The 21,276-nt window shown below is 38.8% G+C and overlaps 1 pseudogene across 1 annotated transcript in view; it reads left to right on the top strand.

Annotated features, from left to right (window-relative positions):
• The first annotated feature begins 2,433 nt into the window (after window positions 1-2,433).
• Window positions 2,434-21,276, top strand: part of LOC308640233 (tumor necrosis factor ligand superfamily member 13B-like) — a 35,256-nt pseudogene continuing 16,413 nt past the window's right edge. The window contains exons 1-3 of the transcript in view: window positions 2,434-3,015; window positions 3,092-3,179; window positions 9,772-9,828. The product of the transcript in view is annotated as a tumor necrosis factor ligand superfamily member 13B-like (transcript). The remainder of the gene's footprint in view (window positions 3,016-3,091; window positions 3,180-9,771; window positions 9,829-21,276) is intronic.

The following is a 21,276-nucleotide window of genomic DNA, read 5'->3' on the forward strand; positions in this document are numbered from 1 at the left end:
GACTGTGCTGTGTTGTTTAATGAATACAAATGTGTTCTTTGTTTAACAGAGTTTCGGTTAAATTATCAAACCCTTTCCTCTACAGGAAACAGGTCTTTGATTTATGGAGAAATAACTTCCTTTTGTTCATAAGAAGTCATAGCATTTAGATGCCATTTAGATTTCTATCTGTCTTTGGCGAAAATCTAGTTGTGTGACCCCTAAGAAGGGCATGCAGACAGCAACGCCTGCTTGCCCATCTGGGTCACAGGGGCTGCTGGCCACCTTCCCTGGAAGGAGTAGTAGCCCCTCTGTGCACAGTGTCACCCTCAGCATCAAACAACCAGCAGATGCTTGTTTCAGAATGGCCTGAACATAGGCTGACCAGGGACTCTGTCTTGCGGAGGTCAGCATGAAGGTCACTGCCCTGTAGAGCAGCGAAGGCAGAGGCCATTCTCTAAAGCAGCTGGGTCATTCCACTTAACAGCTTTGACCCAAGCACATGGAGAGGGGGCTCATCAGAAGTAACATCAAATCACAGGGGAATGAGGTCTCCAGGGTGTCCTCATGAAAGTAAGGATCATTGGTTCCTGCTTTGCCTGGAACACGGATTTCTGTATGTATTTAGGGAATATTACCACACACCGAATGAGTTCTGTCTGTTCACTGCCAGCCTGGAGGGCTTTGGACCTCCCCAACTAACCCCATTTGTCATTGCAAGTTTGTCCAGGATGCCTCACCCTGATCCACCTGCAGCAAGGACCCTGACAGAAGAACTGTGTAGTGTGATGTTTGACACCACAGACCCTGCATGCGAACCTATGGAACAAGGCTCCCACCTGAGAAAGCAGAGGCAGAGAGCAGCTTGCTTGGGGGAAGGGAAGTTGGTGCTGGTCTAGGATGAGCCGTCAAGATCAGATAGGACTGGAAGGGCTGAGGCATGCCCTGCAGCACGCTAAGTCCACCACACCAGACCAAGTGACTCTGGCTTGATTCAGGCCACTTTGTGTCTGCCTGTTGAGTGGGATTTATAGACTTGTCACTGTGGGTTTTATAGACAAGTTGTTTTTAAAAAAGCAGAGGAAAAAAAGGGATACCTTGATGACCTCAACTCATTGGAAAGACAATAGGAAATGGGAACTTATCAGAGGATACGTGGTGTCACCTGGTGAAAGTGAAGATGTACCTACTCCCAGCAGGTGCTTGCTGGATACATTCCTACAGATGTTACAGGGGCAATTGAACAAAGTACTTCTTGCACCACAATAATAGTGAGACTATTTCATTCATCCTTTGAATATAAACAAAGGATAGTGAATGGAAAAAACAATAGTTTTTAAAATGTAGTTTGTTAGCACCTTCCTGTAAGTCTTGTTCTGCACCTCAGGCACAGTTCCTGTTATCACCCCATTTCACAGAGGAGGAAATTAAATTGCACAGACCTTCCATGAATTGCTTAAGGAGGGCAAAGGGTGGAAGCAAGATTAGAATCCTGGAAGTTTGAGGTACTTACCTTTATGCTGTATCACTTCTGTAACCTTATTAAGGCTGTAAGGAGAGGGGGCTGTGAGACAAAGCTACCGCTCAGTACCCCCAGCACATGGAGTAGTGCCCACCCATGCTTGCTAAGTCCTCCCTAACTTTGTTGCAAGATGAATCAACATTTGGATGCTGGGGCAAAGCAGTCAGGAACTGGTGCTAGTGCAGGAATCAGCCATCAAGACAGGGCAGGATCCAGATGAGTGAACATTCCCTGCAGTGCACCACCCTCACTTCCAGATGAAGTGATTGGGTTGATTCAGGACCTTGTATGTCGGTAGCTTTTGGACAGGCAGGGTCAAGTGGGAATGAGGAGGTTGGAGCTGGAGATAAAGCTAAGACTCCTCCAGGGAGCCTCACAGTGAGCAGGGACCCAGGCTTCAGAAGTCCCAGTGGCAAGGGGGAGGTGCAGTTGGCTCACTAGCAGCCCGCCTGGCAAGGAAACAGATGATGCATCTTTCCCTGAAAATGTACCCCGAATGTTTAAAGAAGTCCGGTTATCTAATCAATTATTTAGAAGCTGCGTCACATTCTTTTTATTGCATTGTTAAGATAACAAGAACAATCCCCAGTGGGCTTCCAAGCCTCCTTTAAGGATTTGCCATTTGTCTCCTCCTTGGGGACTGTTCATAAATCACCCTCTAGCTAAACACAACTCAGTGCTAAAGCACTTGGCTTATCCGACCTTCCAATTGTTGTCATGACACCAGCGGGAGCTTTCAATGTTCCCTTTCCCTTTCCCTAGAAGCCATGTGCTTCCAAGTAGACCCCATTCTCCCCTAAAGCTTGGGGGTGAATCTCCTTAAATTTGTCTTAAGCCTTCTCTTCCAGAGCACCAGCTTAAACCGTCTCCTCAGCGGGCGTAAGGGGCCTCGCATCTCCTTGAGCATGAGTCCTTTGAGTTGGCATTAAAATTCTTACAAAAACTGAAAGTAAAATGAGGAAGACAGATTGAGCAATCCACAGAAGGGCAAACGCCAGTAAAGCCAAGGCCCAGGAGGGGCAAAGATGCACAAGGGGAGAAAGAAGAAAAGCAGGAGAGCGCTCCGGAGGGGGAGAGCCCGGGGCTGCCTCGCAGTCAATGCAGGACCTCGAGGCGCACAGATAACAGGAAATGATCAGTCCTCTGTGGTCACTCATTGTAAAGTCCCCAGCCTTCAAAGTGCAAGTCGGGGAATGGATGACTCCACGGAGTGGGAGCAGGCAAGCCTTTCTTCTTGCCTCAAGAAAGGGGGAGAAATGAAACTAGAGTGTGTTCCCATCCTCCCACAGAAGGAAAGCCCCTCGGTCCGATTCTCCAGAGATGCAAAGCTGCTGGCCGTGACCTTGCTGCTGGCCCTACTTTCCAGTGGCCTCACGCTTATCTCTTTCTACCGCGTGGCCACCCTGCAAGCGGAACTGGAAAGCCTCCGCGCAGAACTGCAGGGCCACCGCGCACCAACGCCCACTCTGACCCAGGCAGGAGCCGCGGCTCCCGCGGCCCCAGCGGGACTGAAAGTGAGTCCGGCGCCCGCACCGCAGCCCCCAGCCCCGCACAGCCACCGGGCCAATAACCTCCCTTCTCTGTTCACAGGGCATCTTTGCCGCAGCCGCTCTGGGGGAAAGCCACTCTAGCCCCGGCAGCAGGAACCAGCGTGCGCTCGAGGGGTCCCAGGAAACAGGTAGGTGGTGGGCGGGGCTGCGTGCACACAGGTGCGGAGAAAGCATCCCGCCTGCAGAGCTACAGGTGCGCATAGCCTCTCTAAACCTCCAAAGTACAGACTAGGAACTTTGCCATCTCAGCCAGAGGGCTGGGGGCAGAGCGCCGGCACCCGGGGCTGCCTAGGCGGCACAGCCTGCGGGTCCTTGCAGGGGTCTGTGCGGGTAGAAGCATCCCTCCCTGGGCGCTACTTCTCTGCACTGCGTGGCGAGCACGCGTGAGGCCAAGGGGAGGCAGGTTTGTCCTCCAGTGCGTGGTGCCCTCCATCCCTGCGGAAGCCGAGACAGAGCACCTCGTCACCGCAGAGGTAGACCCGCTACCTGCATCTCCCGGAGTCCCTGGTGTTGCATGCAGGAGCCCCAGGAAGGGGCTCACTGGGCACCCCGGGATGTGAGTGCTTTTTCCTGTTTCCTTTAAGGACGATTTTGTACCCGCACACACGCACGCACACGCGGATTTAAAGATTCTCCTTCACCCAGACTTCCCCAGCAGAGCCATGCGTGTGTGATCACGTCTTTTTCGTCACTTCTGCCACGCTAAGGTCCTCTGGTTCCCTTGAGCTTGTTACAGAGTTGAAGTAGACCGTCAAGGTCATCTATTCATCCAGTTTCTTCATTTCCAAGATGGTAGGAAGTGTTGGCATTGGGTTGATCCGCATGATGGTTTCACGGATCTGTGCACTGCTTCCCTGCTGTGTCGAGGGAACATATTTGAACACCTGGAAGGTGCCAGGCAGGTGTGGCCCTGGATAGGCTTTTCACCCGATTTCACGTCACCTTCAGAGCAGCTGTCTGGGGGCCACAGAGCACTGTCCCCCTGTGTGTGCACTTTACTTCAGGAGAGAAGCCTGTGACCCCGGAGAGGGGAACAGGTGTCCTGCGCACATGCCAAGTGCTGACTGGAAACAGTTTTTAACCACATGCCATGTTTACTGAAAATTCTTCCTCATCTCAGATAATCCTTTTTGTATCTGATTAGCATGTCTTTGGGCTATTTAACAATTGGCTTTAAACATTTTTTTTAAACTAGGAAACTCATTGTTTTAACATCTTATTTTTGTATTTTGTATTTATCATCTATACTTTCTACATAAAATAAGAGCATGTAATGCTATGATAGATTTTTTTTTTCACTTTGACAAGCATTTAAGCTATTTCTAGTCATTCTCACATCTGTATTTAGTTGTATAATTTTAATATGACCATTTTCTTTTTTGGCTATAATAGAACATGTAAAATATTGTGCATATCTTTCATTTCTGAGGAATTATATATTCAATATAAATTTTGCAACGTGAATTTCTGAGCTTAACAGACTGGACATGCTACTTATTGTCACAGCATCTCCAAAATGAGTTATAAGTGTATGCATACAAAAATGTACTGTACCAGTTTTCCACGTTATTGCTAGCATTTTGTCTTTAAATATTTGTTTTGGCTAATTTAGTAGTTGTAACATAGAATCTCAAATTTACTTTAATGTGTTGCTTATTTATAATAATAATGAATATCATTCTGTATATTTTGATTACTTCTAACTAGATGTTTTGCTAATTTTTAATTCTAATTTCCCACCACCCTAATATTTTATGATTTTGTATAAACTCTGAGGCACTATTGATCAAAATTGTGATGTAAATATTTTCACATAATTTTGCTGCTCTTTTAACATATGTATATAAGATTTTGCATCTGTGTTAATGAGGTCATCTGTTCCTTTTGATTTTCTCTAAAATCTAAGTAAGCTAAATGTGTATGTGTTCATAATCTCTTGTTTTGCTCTATTTACTAATACTTTGGACTCCTTCATAGTTTAGTGTTTTTTTTTTTTTTTGGTTTTTAACACATTAATCCTTCTGGCATTTATTTTGGTGAATCATCTCATGCTGGCATTTACTTCCTCCTCTCTCCTCTTTTCTCTTCCAGACTGCTACCTTATCCCAATGTAGTAGATGTTTATATTTAACTCCTTTGTGTTGGGAAAGTTACTGGAATGTGTTCAGTTCCTCATACAATTGAAACTGAGTCTTTTTTTTAATCATTGATTTATTATTCTATTTATCTGCTATAAATAAGCCATGTTGAGTAATTTTGTATTATAATGGGCTTCAATATCTAGTAAGGTCAGGATTCTTCAGTCATTTTTAATCTTATCTGCTACCATTCCACTGCTTCTAAATTTATCATTCTAAAGAGGACATACTCATTTCTACATATTTAAGAATAATAGATTTAAAAATAGCTTCCTGAGTCACACTTTGCCAAGATTTATCATATTAGATTTTAAAATTTCCTTCCATTTGCATATTTTTATTTTTTTTTCTGTTTTTTGGGCATCCCCAAATTATAGGTTGAAAAGTGTTGTGGTATTGGTTTTTTGTTTGGGGCTCCCCCACCCCCGAATAACTTGCAATTTGTAGCAAGTTTGGAGAATAAGAGAAGACTCTAACAAAGTGAACCAAAAAATGACCCCCATTTCTGCAGCCCAAATGCAGTCACCATCACTATTACCATGATTTACCTTAGACTTTTTCTAACATTCGTAGAGCCAAGGTGGAGGGTTTGAGGGCAAGACTCTCAGGGACAGGTGAAAGCTGCTGTCACTTGTCAGGGCACTTCACCTGCATTGTTCTACATAGTAAGCTTTTTCAGAGGAAGTACCAGTTCAGAATTAATGTCTCTGTTCCCAAGAGAAATGGCTGCAATACAAGGGCTTTTTGTTGTTTGTTCAGAAAGGTTTGGTTTGGGATTGAGAAGATGCACACAGCTTAAATCTGTGCTTCTTTTTGATTATGTCTCCACTCCAGTTGTTCTGGTTTCTTTAAGACTAAGTGTGGGCTGTCCTTTGGCTTTCAGAGGGTTCACTTATCCTGGTTTATCAACTGTCCCCAGGTTTTTTCAGAACCACTGACATTTCTATTGAAGTTTATGAAACAGTGGGTGTGGATGTGATGGTTAGCCCACAGCCCATCCTCCTGGTCCTCCCAAGGACAATTGCTGCTTTTACTTAATTGGAAAGCTTAGCTTTTTGGCTTGAATTTTGTTTCTTAATTATTGTGTGTTCCATATTAAAGTTTTATTAAGCTTAATGTGCTTCAAAAGATCATTCTGATTATAGTATAACAAACAGAAATTCGGGGAAATCCAGGATTAAAAAAAAAATGTCCAAGTAGCTCATCTTAGCCAATCACTGTTAAGCCCATAAATGTGTTTGGAGATATTCCCAATTAAAAAAAAAATTAAAGCAATTGGCTTCAGAAATGTTATATAATACAATTTCTGTACAAATGGAGTTTTGATAATCTGGGTTTTAAAAACTCACCTAAGGGCATTTTTTTTATTTTAGGATCCTAAGGATAAGCATCTTCAGACTTCATCAAGAAAGTGAATTCTTTCAAATAAGTTGCTACTGAACAATAACCGTTGTTGCTCAGTAACGTTGCAAGTAACGTTTGCATTTCCTCCCTCGTTATTCAATAGAAAATTTAAGAACTATTGAAAATATGTGCATTTTAGATAATAAAATAATTTTGTCTATCATTTTTATAGGTTTCATCAATGTTTTACTGTTACAATTGAGATAACAAGAATAATACAAAGAAATAGAAATGAAAAGATTGCCCGTATTTCAAAATTTTACAATAATTATTTGGAAGATAGCCAAATTTATTTTTCCCCATATTTACCTTAGATCAGTTATTTTCAAGTTACAGAAAAGTTGCATGAACATTACAGAGTGGGTGTACCTGCATCCATTTCCCCTAGCATTACCACCTTCCATGAGCATGGCCCCATGGCACAAGGAAGGCACCAACATGGGACTCCACTACTAACCAAACTCAAGGCCTTCTTTTTTGGATTTTGGGATTCATCATGGATGGATTTCTTTTTTTAATGTTTCAGGGTGAATCAAGGATACTACTTTACGGTTAACATTTTTTAAGGTGAGAATTTCAAGTATAGTGCACATAATTAACACCTAATATTGTAACATAAGCATTTCTCTCAGATCAGCTTTCTTAATTGTGAGAAGTGAAGATATCAGTGTTATTTTTGAGTCTCCTTTCTTGAACTCCTAGTCCCACTCATTCACAAGGGAAGGTGAGCTACCTGGCAGGTCCTTGGTGTTTCTTGTTTACTGGTATTTCTGGCTGAACTGTGACTTGTGAGGCAGGTCTGAGTGTTTAAAGTATGAAATGCAGAAGTCCATAGCTAACTTGGCAAAATCAGGCCAGTTGGAGCCTCTTACCCAGCAAGGACGCGCTCTTCCTAGAACCGCTGGCTGCTCTCAGGCAATGTTTGACCGCAGTCTTTCCTAAGTGTAATTTTTCTCTTCCCCTCTTCAATAGTGAGACTTTTTTTTCTCTTCAGTGTTGCAAGAGTTGGCTTCTTTTCAATTTCCAAAGTAGTGTTTAAAAGAGCGACCTGATAACCAAACCTTTGAACCCTGTTCCTATTAAGCCTAAAGTTTGGGGAAAGGGAAGATCCAGGAAACAAGCCCATCAGTGCAGCCAAATGTGACATTGAGTCTCTCACAGATTCTTATATTTCAGTGAGGTGGAGACAGAGAAAAATAAACCATACATATAATTGTTGAGTAAATTGTAACACTAGAAAATGGCAAATACATTGAAAAAGTGAAAACGTTAAGACAGTGTTATAAAGTTCGATGCTTCTTTGTACTTTCAACTTCTTTTTAAATACCTATTCATGTCTGCAAAATAAAATATGAATTCATAGTGTTGAAAGATAAATGGTTCTTAATAATTTTACACAGAGGGACAATATTAGCTTTAATATTTAAATATTGCTGTTGTAATTCAGCTCCTACTTAAAAAACTGCTTTGGGGCAGCTGCATTTTTGTCACGAGTTTTGGGGGACATTGCAGTTCTGAAGAGTTAGAGACAGCATTTCCTCAAGACAGATTGCCACTGTTTGAGCAAATGTCCGGTGCAGGCCCTCCAGAGCATGTGGGGAAGGAGGGAGGGAGGAACCCAGGTTGTACAGCACTTCCACCTGCTGACCATGTGCCAGGCTCCCAGGTGTTTTCGCCTCTTACCCCTCAGAGCTGACTTGCTGAACACTGCTGTCTTCATTTTAGAGGAGAACACAGAAACCCAGAGCAGGTCAGTCTTTCCTCTCAGCCAGCTACTACAGGTGGAGAATTAAAGCCTGCCTCACTCTGCTGCCCATTGTGATGCCTCTGAGGACTGTCATAGGGGAGTGTCAGCCACAGGAACCATAGTGTCCCTATGGCTCAGGTGTGGCTACCTTTGTTCCTCAAGATCAGTAAAAGAATCCACAGAGGAGATCAAAATTCTCTGCTGCAAAATGATTAGATTAGCAAATAAATAAGTCAGAGAAGTTCCACGTCTGTATAAGGAAGTTGTAATTTTGGATGTTCTATTTCCACCTTTAAATAAGGAGGGAAATTCCTAAACAGAGTTTTTAATGTTATCAACCTCAAGAGTTTCCTTTAACAGCCTCAGAGTAGTACACAAGTATTACCCCATTATGCAGAGTTTTAAATGTCAGAAATTTTCAGCTTGATACCAAGGCAGGCATCCCCATCACATCCACCTGGTAGAAAGCACACGGAGAAGCATGTGTTTATAAAATATGAAGGTTTTGCTGAAGAGTATTTTCTTCAATTAAAACCTGCAAGCTTAGGGTTAGGGTCCAGGTTTTTCATGCATACTTACTGCTTTTCTTTTATCTCAGAATACACCCCACAGAACCTGTTCTTCCTTGGCTTTACCCAAGGCCTTTCTCTTTCTTCATTTAAGGCAGTCGTATTTACTGCTCTGAATGTCATCTGAAATGGTCCACCTGTGATTTGGGATGTGAATTGACATTCCCCAGAAGCCTCACTGACAACTCAGTGTCACAAAGTCCTTACATTTTATTTTTAAACAATGTTCCCTCTTTCTCTCTTCTGTCCAAAGGATTTTGCCAAAAATACTTGACTTTGGCTCCCAAGGTAAACAAACAGGACTTAAATTCTTGTCTGGTCACTTTATCTCTGAGGTCCTGAACAAGACATGTATACTTTCTAAACCTTAGTCTAAGATACCTAGTTTTTAGGGTTCTTGGGAGGATTCAAGGATGTAGAGTAGGCTAAGCCTTAGTGTATTTCCAGTAGCAGTGAGTCATTATTTAATGTTGGTTTTATGATTCAACAAATGATGTTTCAAACTGATCTGATAAGTTTAGCTGTTTTATTTATTTGGCTAACTTGAAAAACAAAATAACCAAGTATGTTTTCTATGTAGCTGTTATTTCAAAGCAACTTTGATTCCACTCCACAATGCCACGCTTGCTGTGCCTCCACAGTATGAAGCGTTGCAAAAGTGTCATAAATTTCCAGCACAGATATTAAAGTAAATGGGTCAATTTCATAAAGTGACTTAAGACTTAGATCACACAAGTAATGCAAGAGGTGTGTTTGATTTAGCCTCCCCGGGAGACCGAGTCTGTGGCTTTGTATTTTTAGTCATCTTAGCTCCCTTGTCATTCCTACTCAAGTAATTAAAATGATGAACTTTTGTTTTCAGTTACTCAAGACTGCTTGCAACTGATTGCAGACAGCGACACACCAACGATTCGTAAAGGTAAAGGGATAGCCCAGTAGTGTCTGCCTTGACTAAGTCCAGTACAATCACACATGAAAGTTCCCAGCTTAGAGACTGTATTTCAACAGCATCTCAAGACAGCCACTTTGAAATTCTTATAGTCACACATAATATAATTCACTTACATTCAAAGTGAATGGGGAATTATATTTGCACTAGTAATTATCTAGTAAACAGAATGCCTTAGAAGCACTGATACTTAGATGGTGTAAATCATTAGACTATCCTACAACTAAACATTAAAATCAAAAGTAACTTTATTATTTGGAAATCACTTCCGTTTCTATAATGATGGAAGACCAAGCTCACAAATAATAATTTTACTATATGTGGTAGTGGAAATCCCAATAGATGAGAATGGAAATAGGATTAACATATTCTATGAAATATATTTTTGTGAAAACTCTCTAATGTCAAATACATGCTTAGTAGTTTACCATTTTCTCTTAGGTGTAGAGTGTTTTAAACTTTTTCACTTATTTGAAGTTTTTGTTTGCTTTAATTCTAGAGAAGTATTTTTGTAATAATGGCCAAAAACAAGGTCATGGAGAATGACCTTTTAGCATCATCTGCCAAAATGTGTGACCCAGAATACTAATCCAGAGAAGTGGCCCCTGACACAGGGTTTTACAGTAAGTTTGGAAACCTAGCATCCCGTATTTATTTCCCTTTGGGATTCACAAGGCACATTAACAAATCCTTGAGTCCAAGGAGTCCTACTCTGAAAAGTAACTGTTTGACTTGTGGAATCCAGTTTGCTGCACACTCCTGTGACCTGGCTGCACTGATATGAACTATTTCCTGTTTCCCGAGAAAAGGACCAAAGGTACAATTTAAAAAAAAAAAAAAGAAAAAGAAAAATTTACACATTTGGCTAAAAACCCAAAACACAAAACCCTCCCAAACACAAAGTAAAATAGTCACACTCCTGCAGAAACCACAGTATCTGTGCTCAGGTGTGATCCTGCCCTTTAGAGTGTGGTGACCTTGCTGGAGAGCTGATGGCTTCCCACCACTCCAGCATGCCAGGGCCACCCTGGAGAGCGCAGAACTTCCCCCCTCTGTGGGGGGCCTGGGGCTGGGTGTGCAGGGCCTTCCAGAGGCAGCGTTCATTTTGTGAAGAAATGCTGTGCCCAGTGACCTGTTCCCCCTGCACAGGCCCACAAGACTTTTTTTTCTTTTTTTTTTTTTATTGGTTGTTCACAACATTACAAAGCTCTTGACATATCATATTTCATACATTAGAATCAAGTGGGTTATGAACCCCCAATTTTACCCCAAATGCAGATTGCAGAATCACGTCGGTTACACATCCACAATTTTACATAATGCCCTATTAGTAATTGTTGTATTCTGCTACCTTTCCTATCCCCTACTATCCCCCCTCCCCTCCCCTCCCATCTTCTCTCTCTACCCCATCTACTGTAATTCATTTCTCTCCTTGTTTATTTTCCCATTCCCCTCACAACCTCTTATATGTAATTTCTTCTCGGACTATTCCCTGAAGACCTTAAAAGAGCATGCTACAGGGATACTGCCACATCGATGTTCATAGCAGCACAATCCACAATAGCTAGACTGTGGAACCAACCCAGATGCCCTTCAATAGATGAATGGATAAAAAAAATGTGGCATCTATACACAATGGAGTACTATGCAGCAATAAAAAAGGACAAAATCATAGAATTTGCAGGGAAATGGATGGCACTAGAGCAGATTATGCTTAGTGAAGCTAGCCAATCCCTAAAAAACAAGTACCAAATGTCTTCTTTGATATAATGAGAGCAACTATGAACAGAGCAGGGAGGAAGAGCAGGAAGAAAAGATTAACATTAAACAGAGACATGAGATGGGAGGGAAAGGGAGAGAAAAGGGAAATTGCATGGAAATGAAGGGAGACCCACAAGAATTTCTGGAAGAGATAGTCTATTGTTAAGTTACTGCGTCACATAGCATCTGAAGTCTGCAGATGACCATGTTACCCAGGCCACAGGCAGGGGGGTTTCAAGGAGAAGGGCTGTTCTCATCTATTACTTTGAATCTCTTATAATTGCTATGTCTTTATCTTAGCATTGCATTGCTATGACAAAATAAGCCCCCCTCCCCACCCCCAAAGAAATAAAGAAAAAAGAAAAAACAACTTGAAAGCAGAAAGATTCTTTGTCTCGTGGTTTCAGAGGTTTCCGTCCCTGGTCAGCAGCTTTGTTGGCAGAAGGGTGTGGTGGAGGGGCTTAGGACAGCTGGGAGGCAGGGCTGGAGATAGGGATCAGGGACAAGGCATGCCCTTCCTGCATGCCCCCAGTGACCCACGTCCTCAGCTAGCCTCCAGTCTCCACTTAAATCATGAATCATCAGATGGATCGATCCATTGACAAGTTCAGAGCCCCGATGGTCCACTCTCTTCCCCAGAGCTTCACCCCAGAACACTATCACACAGGGGTCCAAGTCTTCAGCTCATGAAACTTTGGGGGACCACTCATCCACAACACCCCATACTTTTCAGGGGAAAAGGAGGCTGCACAAATCAGCAAAAGGCAAGAGGGGCTATGTAGTGTAGACCAAGGTCTTTTGTTTGTTTTTCCCAGAATTTTAATTTTTAAGTACCTAGCACATAAATAAATGCAATAAATGGAAAAGCACAGAATTGTGGGTTGAAAATTCTTGCTCCTCTTTCAATCTGTTTCCATCCACTCCCACTTACCACATTTTTTTTCTTGTGTAGACTTCAACCCTCTGTGTAGGTAAACAAAGAAATTAATATATAGTTCTGATTACCCATTCTGTAAACTAAACATAATGTTCTGTACTTGTAACACAGCGTTTGAAAACAAAATTATAACCAATTTTCTTTACTTAGCAATGCATATTGCAGTTATTATGTCTATAAGTAGACAATTTTCTTCACTGTTTTAAAAAAAGCTGCTCAGTATGACATTGTATGAATATAATGTATTCAACCAGTTCCCTACCCATAGATATAGTGGCAATCTTTTGCAATGATTATGCATCAAGGAATAACTATGTACATGCCTCAATTCTCCTGTGTCAGTCTATATATATATATATATATATATATATATATATATATATATATATATATATATGAGATACTTTGAGTTTGCACAGTTATTTTCAAGTGGTTCTGATTTTCCAGTGGTTACTGAGTGTTATGCTACCACAGGGAACTGAAGAACTTCCGGTAAAGAATCAGTATCTCTTAATTTGATTTCCTATACTATGACACACATGGGTCCCTTTTTGTATACTTTTAGACCAATTGGTATTTCTGTCTTTATATTCTTGTGATTTTTCATTTTATTTCAGCTTCCTTTTCTGTGAGTTTCTTGTTTCTATTCTTCCCATTTTTCTGTTGGGCTGCTGGTCATTTATAAGTGGATTTCTATAGGCTCTTTATCTGATAAACACTAGTTGTTCAAATTATGAATTACAAGCATTTTCTATCTCAATATCATTTGTCCTCTGATTTTTTATAACAGTGGAATTATTTTGTGTATGGAATTTATCAGTGTTTTCTAAATGAGTCTGGAGTTAGAGTTGCGATTTGAAAGGCATCCCACTCTTCAGAGACACCCACAAAGACTCCCTAGTTCCTTCTAATGACTTCATCATTTTTTATAATGTAATATTTCATCTATTTGATCTTTATCCTGGCATAAAAGGTAAGGTATGCAACCAGTGTGTTTTACCCAGACAGCTATGCATTGTGCCAGAAATTCATATTAAATAGCTCATTGTTCTAACATTGCTTAACAATGTTGTTTATATTAAATTTCTATATTTGAGTCAATTTGTTTTATTTCAACATTTATTTATTTTACTTTTCTATTATGTTGATTTATCTCTCTATTTGAGACCCCAAAAATGTAACTTGTGTTATTTGGACTTTATATTGCCATCTTGCGAGTCATTTTTTCCCCTCATTTTAAAGAATTTCTTGTTCTTATTTCTAATTAAGAGTAGAATTAGCTTATCTGTTTATAAAGGAAAAAGTCTAATATTTTTGTTGCATCTCATTATATTTATAAATTATGGAGTATTCTGTCATGATAACAAGTCCTAGTCAAATCCTGCCAGAGAACATGATATATTTTTACATTTGTTCAGTCTTCTTCTATCTCCTTCACTGTGTTTAGAATTTTCTTCTTGTAGATGCTGTATATATCTTGTTAATAGTTTTACATGCAAGTTTTATCCTTTCAGATTCTGTTACAGACAGGGGGTATTTTCTTTCATTCAGTCTTCTAGCTGATTATTTTAGAAAGACTTTGAGAGTTCCATTATGTCTTTTCAATATAGAGTTGAAATACTTTATTTTTTTTAAACTTCTAAGTCACATTTATTCCTTTAATCGTTAGGCAATTTACTATGTTCCCTTTAATTCTAGGGACATAATAATGAAGATGTTAGAACTGGTCCCTGCCCTGAAGAGCCTGATAGTCTAATGAGGCAGACTGATAATCATTTGATTTTATGAAGTGTAGAAAAATATCAGATGTGTAGGGAGAGCCAAGTGGAGGACATTTGGGTGGACAAAGTCTCTTAAGAGCAAGTAATTCTGAACTTGCTACTTATCATTTCTAGAGCGCTTGGGAGTTATAAAATGTTCAAAATTAAAATGATTAAATAACATTTAAGACAATAACATTAACTAACCAATACAGGCTGATTATTAATAGCCAATGATAGTGTTATTTTTGTTTTAATGCACTTGTCACCTTATTTCTTGATGCTGATATTAATGTGACAAGCATTACAGAACATATTCAGTAATTTAAAGAGTAAAGGGATTTTTTAAAAACTAGGAGAAACTGCCATAGTGGCAACATAATATTTTTTCAGTTATTCTTCCATTTTATTTTTATTCTAATTTGTTAGGTATGACAGCAGAATGCATTACAATTCATACTGTACATATAGAGCAGGATTTTTCAGATCTCTGCTAGTACACAAAACAGAGTCACACTATTCATGTCTTCATACATGTACTTAGGGTAACGAGATGGACATTACCATATCATTTCCACCATCTTTTCTACTCCCGTGCCTGCTCCCTTCATCTCCCTCCCCTTTGTCCTATCTAGAGTTCATCTAATCCTACCATGATCCCACCAAAATCCCATTATAAATCAGTATCCTTCTATCAGAGAAATCATTGTACATTTGATTTGGGGGGATTGGCTAATTTCACTTAGCATTATATTCTCCAATTCCATGCCATGATTTTATTTTCTTTCAATGGTGAATAGTATTCCATTGTGTATATATACCACAGTTTCTTTATCCATTTTATCCATTCATTTATTGAAGGGCATCTAGGTTGGTTCCACAGTTTAGCTATTGTGAATTGTGCTGCTATAAACATTGATGGGGCTGTGTCCCTGTATTGTGCCATTTTTAAGTCCTTTGGGTATAGACCGAGGAGAGGGATAGCTGGGTCAAATGGTGGTTCCATTCTAAGTTTTCCAAGAATTCTCCCTACCGCTTTCCATATTGGCTGCACCAATTTGCAGTCCCACCAGCAGTGTATGAGTGTACCTTTTTCCCCACATCCTTGCCAACACTTATTGTTGTTTGTCTTCATAGTAGCTACCATTCTGACTGGAGTGAGATGAAATCTTGAGTAGTTTTGATATGCATTTCTCTAATTGCTAGAGATGTTCAAGATTTTTTCATATATTTGTTAATGGTTTGTATATCCTCTTCTGAGAAGTGTCTGTTCAGTTCCTTGGTCTATTTACTGATTTTTTTTTTGGTGTTAAGATTTTGAGTTGTTTATATATCCTTGAGATTAGTGCTCTAATATGTGTGTGGTAAAAGTTTGCTCCCAAAATATAGGCTCTCTATTCACCTCACTGTTTCTTTTGCTGAGAAGTAGCTTTTTAGTTAAAAAAAAAATCAAGAATCAATAAATGATATGGATTTAAATTCTTGTGCTATAGGAGTATTAAGGAATTCAGGGCCTAATCTGACATAATAGAAGGAAAACGTAGGGCCTAATCTCCATTAGGTGCAGGGTCTCTGGTTTAATTCCTAGTTCCTTGATCCACTCTGAGTTGAGTTTTGTGCATGGTGAGATACAGGGGTTTAATTTCATTTTGTTGCAGATGGATTTCCAGTTTTTTTCAACACCAGAGGCTATCTTTTCTTCAATGTACATTTTTAGCACCTTTTTCTAATATGATAAAACTGTAGTTATATGGGTTCTTCTCTGTGTCCTCTATTCTGTACCTTTGGTCTACAAGTCTATTTTGGTGCCAATACCATGCTCTTTTTATTACTACCGCTCTGTGTATTGTTTAAGCTCTTGTACATTGATGCCACCTGCTTCACTCTTATTGCTAAGGATTGCTTTAGCTATTTCTATGTGGAATGTCATTGGGATTTTGATTGGAATTGTATTAAATCTGTATAGTGCTGTGGGTGGTATGGTCATTTTGACAATATTAATTCTGCTTATCCAAAAACAAGGTAGATCTTTCCATCTTCTAAGGTCTTCTTTAATTTCTTTCTTTAGTGTTCTGTAGTTTTCATTGTAGAGGTCTTTCACCTCTTTTGTTGATTCCCAAGCCTTTTTTTTTTTTGAGGCTATTGAAAGTGGTTTTTTCCCCTCGTTTCCCTTTCAGAGGATTTGTCACTGATATACAGAATTGCCTTTGATTTATAACTACTTTGCTGAATTCATTTATTAGTTGTAGAAGTTTCCTGGGGGAATTTTTGGGGTTTTCTAGGTATAAAAATCAAATAATGGGCAAATAGTGCTAATTTGAATTCTTCTTTTTATATCTGTATCCCTTTAATTTCTTTCATCTGTCTAATTGCTCTGGCCAGTGTTCCAAGAACTATGTTAAGTAGAAGTAGATAAAGAGGGAATCCCTCTGTTGTTCCAGGTATTAGAGGAAATTCTTTCAATTTTTCTCCATTTAGAATGATGGTGGACTGGGGCTTAGCATACATAGCTTTTACAGTGTTGAGATATGTTCCTGTTATCCCTAGTTTTTCTAGTGTTTTGAACATGAATGGGTGATATATTTTGTTGATTGATTTTTCTGCATCTATTGAGATGATCATATGATTCTTCTCTTTGAGTCTATTGATATGATTGATTACATTTATTGATTTCCATATGTTGAACCAACCTTGCATCCCTGGGATGAACCCCACTTGATCATGGTGCACAATCTTTTTGATATGTTTCTGTATTTGATTTGCCAGATTGAGAATTTTTGCATCTATGTTCATAGAGGTATTTGTCTGAAGTTCTCTTTGTTTGATGTGTCTTTGTCAGGTTTTGGAATCAGGGTGGTATTTGCCTCACAGAATGAGTTTGGAAGTATTCCTTCTTTTTCTATTTCCTGAAAAAAATGTGAAGAATATTGGTATTAGTTCTTCCTTAAAGGTCTTGTAGAACTCAGCTGTGAATCCATCCAGTCCTGGGCTTTTCTTGGTTAGTAGGTTTCTGATGGTGTCTTCTATTTCATCACTTGAAATTGATCTGTTTAAATTATGTATATCATCCTCATTCAAATTGTGCAAATCTAGTGACTCTAGAAATTTGTCAATGCCTTTGATATTTTTTTTACTTTATTGGAGTACAAATCTTCAAAATAATTTCTAATTATCTTCTGTATTTCTGTAGTGTCTGTTGTGATATTTCCTTTTTCACCATGTTAGTAATTTGAGTTCTCTCTCCTTCTCTTAATTAGAACAGCTAAGGGGTTTGTCAGTTTTATTTTTTTTTTCAAAAAACCGACTTGTTTTGTCAGTTTTTCCAGTTGATTCTTTTGTTTTCATTTCATTGAATTCAGCTCCGATTTAAATTATTTCCTTCTTCTACTGCTTTTGGTATTGATTTGTTCTTTTTCTAGGGCTTTGTGAAGTAATGTTAAGTAGTTTGTTTGTTGCCTTTTTCTTCTTTTAAGGAATGAACTCCATGCAGTGAGCCTTCCTCTTAGGACTGCCTTCATAGTGTCCCAGAGATTTTGATATGCTGTATCTGTTCTCATTCACCTCTAAAAATTTTTTACTCTCCTCCTTGATGTCTTCTGCAACCCACTGTTCATTAAGTAGCATATTATTTAGTCTCCAGGTGTTGGAGTAGCTTTTTAATCATTGATTTCAAATTTCATTCCATTGTGATCTGATAGAAAGCAAACATAAAACAGCAGAGATAATACCTTGCAAAGAGTGGCTTTGTGGCATAGTATATGGTCTTTTTTAGAGAAGGATCCATGTGCTGCTGAGAAGAAAGTATACTAGCCTGTTGAAGGATGAAATATTCTATATATGTCAGTTAAGTCTAATCATATGGTTCTTCTCTTTGAGTCTATTGATATGATTGATTACATTTATTGATTTCCATAAAGTCTTAAGTTATTGATTGTATGATTGAGTTCTATAGTTTAGCTATTGTTTGGAAGATCTATCTAGTGGTGTGTGTATTAAAGTTACCGGGAATTATTGTGTTGTGGTCTATTTGACTCTTGAACTTAAGAAGAGTTTGTTTGATGAATATAGATGCTCCATTGTTCAGAGCATATGTATTTATAATTGTCAAGTATTGGTGTTTTGTTCCCTTGAGCAGTATGTAGTGTCCTTCTTTATCTCTTTTGATAAAATTTGGCTTGAAGTCTACTTTACTTGATATGAGGATGGAAACCCCTGCTTGCTTCCTCAGTCCATGTGAGTGGTATGATTTTCCCCAACCTTTCACCATCATTCTGTGGATGTCTGTTCCTCTGACATGAGTCTCTTGGAGGCAGCATATTGTTGGATTTTTTTTTTAAATCCAATATGCCAGTCTATGTCTTTTAATTGGTGAACTTAGGCCATTAACATTAAGGGTTATTATTCAGACATGATTTGTATTCCCGGCCATTTTTTTTTGTATTTAACTTGACTCGGTTTCTCTGTTGATTAGTTTTCCCTTTAGTGTAATACCTCCCCCTCTGCTGATTTTCTTCCTTGTTTTTCATTTCCTCTTCATGGAATATTTTGCTGAGGATGTTCTGTAGTGCAAGCTTTCTAGGCTCTGTCAGGTGTGTGCTGGTCGCTGGAGGAGGCCCTGTCTGAAATATTTTATTTTTCATTTATATTTCCTAAGTATGACTTTCTCCAAAATTTTATGCTTAACTTTCTTAAAGTAATTTGTTTCATGTGTGCCCATGTTCACAGAACACAGCTGGACTTGACTTTTTGATCTCATCTTAAAATGAGGCTCATCTGCTGGGTGATATAATCATATTCACATTTACTAATTTGAGAAATTTGGTTTGATTTTATTCATCATATGCTGATTCATTGCAGTTTTACACCTTAAGAATTTGTATTTTATGGTTTGAACCGGTTGCCTGCTATGTCGACTATTTGCCGTCTTCCTCTGAGTGTGGATCCCTAGTATTTATAACTATATCTCTCTACTGAAGCCAGACACACATAATATAAAACCAAGGTGCATACTCATTAGCGTTTAGCACACTCAGTGTTTTGCGACCAGCTCTCTCCTGCTCATTTCATCAGTCCAAAAGAAAACCCTGCGTCCGTCAGCCGTGGGTGCCATTTCTCCACCTCTCCACCCTCTGAAGCCCCACTTTGCTGTGTCTCTATGGTTATTCACATAAACGTGATTATGGCATGTGTGGCTTTTAGCATCGGCTTCTTTTTTTAGAATGACGTTTGCAGGTTTGTCCATGTTGTAGTCCATATTTGTACTTTGTTCCTCTTGATGAATAATGGGTGAATGATGTTCCATTATAGGTGAGCCATAATTTGTCCATCCATCCATTGATGGCTATTCTGACTATTGTGAATAGTGATCCTATGGCAATTGAGTAAAATAGCTATTTCAGCACCTTTGTCTCTTATGACAATTTTTGGCTTACTTTGTATCTTGTTTGATATCAGTATAGCTACCCCAGAAATATTTGGCTACTATTTGCAAAATGCACAATTTCCATTGTTTAATTTTTTGACCTATTTGTGTTTTGGAATCTAAAGTGAATCCCATGTGATCCATTTGTAATGGATCAAATTTCTTTAATCTATCTCACCAATCTATTTTAATTGAAAATTTAACCCATTTAAAGTGATTAATAATGAGGAAAGAGTAATTCTGTCATTCTGATGTTTCATAATTATGTTTTGCTTTTCAGTTCCTTCATTACTTTGTCTTTAGTGTTAATAGACATTTACATCTATGCCATTTGTATTCTTCCTAATTACCTTCCCTGCATTTCTTACTTAGTTCTTACTCTGGGCAATTTTAATAAGCACCCTAAATTTATAACAACCTTGTTTGAATTCGTTATAACTTCTCTTTATGTCACCGATGTCACAAAAATCCATGCTTATATATTATGTGTTAACATAATAATTATTGTTCTATGTATTTGTCTTTTAAACCACATAGGAAACAAAATGAGAAGTTACAAACTAAAACCACAACAATGGTTTTTATACTTATCCATACAGTACCTTTATCTATGTTCTTGTTTCTTCATGTATCTTCAGATTTCTAACTAGCATCCTTTTATTTCAATCTGAAGTCGTCTGTTTAACACTTGTTTTATAGGGTAGGTCTACTGCTGATGAGCTACCATGTTTTTATGTATGAAGGAGCATTCTTATCCTTTACATTTGAAGGGTATTTTGCAGATCTAGAATACTAGGCTGAAAGTTGCTCCAGAAGCACTGTGACCACATTTTCTCGTTGCCTTTGGTCTCCATGGTTTTTTATGAGACTTTAGTTGTCAATCTTATTCAACATAGCTTGTGCTTGAAAGATGGCTTCTCTTTGGTATCTTTCAAGATACCCTCCTTTGTCTTTCAATAGCCTGATTATAATGAGTCTTGGTGTGGATACCTTTGTGTTTATCCTGCTTAGAGTGTATGTTTATCCTGCTTCTAGCAAATGCAGATTTACAATTTTGTTCAAATTTGGGAATAGTTTAGCCATTTTTTTCTCTATATATTTTTCCCTCTGTGACTACCGCAATGCATATGTTAGTCTGCTTAATGGTATCTTAGAATGATGTGTTGATTTTTCTTCATTCTTTTAAAACTTTATTGTTAGAGCCGGTTTGGTTCAAAGAAAAATGGAGAGGAAGGTATAAACATTTTAAGTCACTTGTTATCTTTGTGATATGCATTTGACTTTCCTCCATGTCTTTTCATGGCCTGAAAACTCATTTCTTTTTTGATGCTGGATAATATTTCATTGTCTAGATGGTCAACAGTTCATCCATTTACCTACTGAAGAACATCTTGCGTGGTACCAAGTTTGGTAATTATGAGTTTTGAAGCTGTTATGAACATTGAAGTGCAAATTTTTGTATGAACAAAAGTTTAACTTCTTTAAGTACCAGGAAGTGTTTTTTGCTAGATTATGATAAAAATACGTTCAATTTTGTA

This window comes from Spermophilus citellus (genome assembly GCF_964194105.1).
Source record: "Spermophilus citellus genome assembly, contig: SCAFFOLD_324, whole genome shotgun sequence".
NCBI lineage: Eukaryota > Metazoa > Chordata > Mammalia > Rodentia > Sciuridae > Spermophilus > Spermophilus citellus.